Consider the following 4,729-nt stretch of genomic DNA (forward strand, 5'->3'; position numbering starts at 1 on the left):
GTGAGGGAAGTGAGACAGGCAGCAAACCATAGCAATGTTTGTGAGATACACATATGAATAGAGTACGACGTAGGAATTCTAAAGCGGAAATACGGTGTCACGAGTATACCGTGGTGGAACTACTAGGAATGTCGTCCTCAGAGGTATGGCTTCATAGAACGGTCAGACCGCCCTCTCCTCAGGGAGAGAACAGGCAGTGTCTCACGACACATGAGGTCATAAATTATTGTCAGAGGAACAGTAAGGCATGACATGTGCAAAAAAAAAAACATACAGCTCAAATATCGCATATCAAAAAAAACAACACAATATACTAAATTGAAAACAACTAAATGACATAACGACCCCCCCCCCCCGGCCTGGACTCTCAAGGTACCCCCGGAATCGAGCAGCACCTCATATCAGATAGGAGGAAATGCGTGGGGAGGGAAGAAGAAGGCACAGACAGAGTACCTACAGTGGAACCTCATCAGTGGCACTCCATTAGTATGCAGAGGGCGGAAAAGGATACAGAGCGGGATGGGAGAGACCGATCTCTGCTAGGAGTCTCCATCTGGAGAGCTTATTGAGGTGATGCTCGTTCACAGGTGCACAATAACAGTGTGATGGAGAAAAAAAAATAAATAAAAAATTTATAAGCAATGGTCCCAAGTCCCCTCCCCCCCCCCCACCCCTCCCAATCCAAACTCAGCAACCCGCTCATCTGAGTACGTGAAAAAGGATAACTGATGCTGAGGACTTCTCATCATCCTCTCCGAACTCGGTCTTCTGGAAACGGTGCAAGGCGAGTTGAATACGATGTGTGCGGGGGGACATAAAGTCCTTCAGTGGCGAACCCGAGATCCTCGGAGGTCCCCAGGGTAGGCTCGGAATCAGATGTGCAGGAGACGTAGGAGGATCAGAGCCCTCCGGAGTCCACCCGGTGTCTCTAGAAGGCAATAGACCTGTCAGAGGTGTCATGGAGGAAGTTGGGCAATACATTGGTTGTAGACCCGAAAGTCCCATTGCGGAGCGACAGTGGTGGTGCAAAAAATGAGTGGGTAGAAGGGAGGAGCTTATTGGAATGTTCTGTGCCAAACAATCTGTAAGGGTCAGGAATCGGAGGGATGAGATCTCAGTGGCCCCAGATGCATAGGGCCGCCTGTGTGCAAGAGTACCATTGAGTCCAGTCCAGATCAGGTGGAGGGAAGATCCCAGGGTGATAGATCAGAAAGCTCCATAGGTAAGGCGAAATGGAACAAAGGATTGTGCAGACAAAGTCTGAAGAGTGGCTGAACGGACCCTGAGCAGTGAAACCAGTGGTAGTGTACAGTAAATTAAGGAAATCAGGACAGAGTTTAGAGAAGGGTCTCTAAGCTTCATGACGAGGCCTGCGATGTGCAGGAGAGGCCGTCGGGCTGGTTATGCTGGTAGAGCCACTGGCTGGAAGTCTCGACGGGGTTGCGGGTACCAATCGGCGTCGGCGAGAGCCAGGGCCCTGCCATTCCATATCACTTGGCGTCGGTCTGGATTCCGGAACACCTGGGAGACGCATAGAGCTGTACCAATCGGGGAGGTCGATTAGTGGGATATCTAGGGAAGTACAGAAATTAGGCAGATCCTCCGGAACTCGCAGGTAGGCTGTGCGCCCCTGCGCCTGTGCGGAAAGACAAAATGGGAAACGCCACCTATATGATATGTTATGGGAACGGAGTGCATCCAATAGGGGGCGAAGTTCCCGTCTTTGTTGCAGAGTAAGATTGGAGAGATCCTGGAATAAATGTATTTCTGACCCCTGATATAAGAGGCGCCTTCTGTCCCTGGCGCGCCTGAGGATGTCCTCTTTAATTGAGAAGCTGACTAGGCAACATATTACATCTCTTGGGGGATCAGAATCTCTGCCCCTGGGACGGAGTGCTCTGTGTGCTCATTCCAACTCTATGGGTGTGGCCGGCGGGCTACCTAGTAGGTCATTAAAGATCGCCACAACCGTTGTAGAGATGTCGTTCGGTTCCACAGATTCTGGCAAACCACGGAGTCTAATGTTATGTCTGCGTCCACGGTTATCCAAATCCTCTGTTTGTCTGTAGAATTCACGGATATGTGATGCGTGTGAGACTGTTGTCTGCTGTATTTCTGCTATGGCGTCTGCATTATTGCGGCTAGCAAGTTCCACTCCCTCCAGCCTTGTGCCCAAGGAAAGTAAATCCTCTCGCAGGTCACTGAGGGCGGTGGTGAGTGTGACTTTAATGTCTGCAGCCACCGCCTGAAGATCTCTGAGGGATAATGCCTGGGAGTCAGAGGAGAGGTCATGCTGCGGGACTGTGTCAGTGACATGCTCAGTGTCACTGCTTGGAACACAGGCTGCCATGGAGGAGGGAGGAGGGGGGGGAGAGGGGGAAGCTGCTTGGGCCCTGTCCCTCTGCTGGGAGCGGAACAGCTCCTGTATATGCCGCGATTGCGGCTGATTAGGGACCCGTGGGGAACGGGAACGGGAACCGGGTGTGTTCCGGTCCGGTTTCCCCATGATTATGCGCCCCTGCCTCACTCGATCCTCAGTGCAGAATAAGGAGAAGTCCTCGGCCGGCGGGAGCTCCTGGTTTAAGCGGCCATTCCGGATCGCGGCAGACCACGCCCCCGACTATTTCACTCTTAACCAGTCTCCTGGTATTTCCCCTCTCCTGTTATGGGAAGCGCATAAACCGGTATTGAGAGGGTTTTGCATTAGCAAAGCATCCTTTTTAAATAAAACCAAAAGGCAGCAATGTCTCTTACTGGAGCAAACCTACGATCGTTCCCATCAAACTTTCCAGGCGGCTGCTACGCCCGCCAATCGTGAAGCCTTAGAGCGATCTAGATTGGCTCTAGATCTTTTTCTCACAGATCAAGCAGAACTCTCACTTCATAGATCCAGGCACAAATATTATACTAGGGCAAATAAACCCAATACTTTCCTGGCCCTCTCACTTCGCAGGCTGGACCAGCTCACTAGACCTATCCAGATACGCACCTCTTCTGGCAACCTCACTAGTAATCCAGAACACATTCTACAGACTTTCCATAAACATTTGTCACAGCTTTACTCTTCTTCCACACGTTTTGACCCCGCACAAGCTGATACCCTTCTAACTTCCATTTCCTTCCCGAAACTCTCAGAGTGCCAGTTAGCGGCGCTTGAGCGACCCATCTCCCCTGCCGAAACCTTAGACGCTATTAAAAATCTAAAATTACGGAAATGCCCAGGACCGGATGGCTTCTCAGCCACATATTATAGGAAATTTGCTCACCTCCTCACTCCCATCCTTACTAATGCTTTTAACGATCTACTATCTGGCCAAACCTTCAACAATGAAACAGTGCAAGCGAACATTTCAATGATCCCAAAGCCGAACTCTGATGACACGCAGTGGTCCAATTACAGGCCAATATCTCTCCTTAATATTGACATCAAACTGTTAGCAAAAATCCTATCTTCGCGTCTTAACTTGTGTATTGGCTCTCTAATTCATAATGACCAAGTGGGCTTTATCCCAACTAGACAAGCAGGAGATAACATCAGACGTGCATCTCTTCTAGCAAACTTAGCTAGGTCTCGTAATATCCCTGCCTGTTTCCTCTCCCTAGATATTCGGAAAGCATTTGATACAGTCTCATGGCCATACCTCACCTACATTTTGCATCGTTGGGGTTTTGGCCCACATTTGTTAACCTGGATCTTTTTGTTGTATCGAGAACCTTTGGCCAGAATCAGGTATCTGGGGCACAGATCAGCTCAGTTCCCGATTTCCAGAGGCACAAGACAGGGCTGTCCTCTGTCCCCCTTGCTCTTTGCCCTGGCTATAGAACCCCTGGCCCTCTTAATCAGAGCTAAGCCGGATGTTAGGGGACTCGAAATAGGGGGCACTCATCATAAATTATGTCTCTTTGCAGATGACGTCTTGCTCTTTCTCACATCCCCATTAACTTCCTCGCCTTCCTTACTCCGGCTCCTTGAGACATTTGGCGCGCTTTCGGGCCTAATAGTAAACCCTAATAAATCAACAGCACTCAACATTTCTCTCCTCCCTATAGAGTTGTCGCACTTGCAGCAGATTTTACCATTCCCATGGTCACAGCATCATATCCCTTTCCTGGGTATCAAACTGACTCCTAGATTGTCAGACCTTTACGCAGCTAATTATCTTCCGATGCTTAACCACCTCTCAGCCCTTCTGACCAAATGGTCTTCCCTCCCCCTCGCATGGCTCGGCAGAATAGCAGTTATCAAGATGTCAATCCTCCCAAAAATTCTATATCTGTTTAGAGTCCTCCCTGTCCCAGTACCTCCCCATTACCTCCGCACACTGCAGCGTCGCATCTTTTCCTATGTATGGGGCAATACTCGCCCTCGTATACCTCGCTCCACCATCTATCGCCCTAAGCTCAGTGGAGGTCTGGGCCTACCCGATATCAGCAAATATGATCAAGCAGCGCATTTAGCCCAGTTGCCTAAATACCATGCAACTTTTGAAATCCCTCAATGGGTTGCGCTTGAATCGATAGAATGTGACCCCTTATCTACAGCTAACTTACTCTGGTTGAGGCCGATAGACCGCCGCTCTATAACCAACCCCATCACTTCTCACTTTCTATCCTTATGGGACAAACTGAAAACCCGTTATCTCCTCCAATCTCCACATAATCCTATGCTCTCGTTCCTGCGAAACCCAGCTTTCCCCCCCGGCGTGGCAGACGCCCCTTTTATTCAAAG

The sequence above is a fragment of the Staurois parvus genome, unplaced genomic scaffold, assembly GCF_062004578.1.
Source record: "Staurois parvus isolate SC_StPar_1 unplaced genomic scaffold, SC_StPar_1.0 ptg002548l, whole genome shotgun sequence".
Taxonomy (NCBI): Eukaryota; Metazoa; Chordata; class Amphibia; order Anura; family Ranidae; genus Staurois; species Staurois parvus.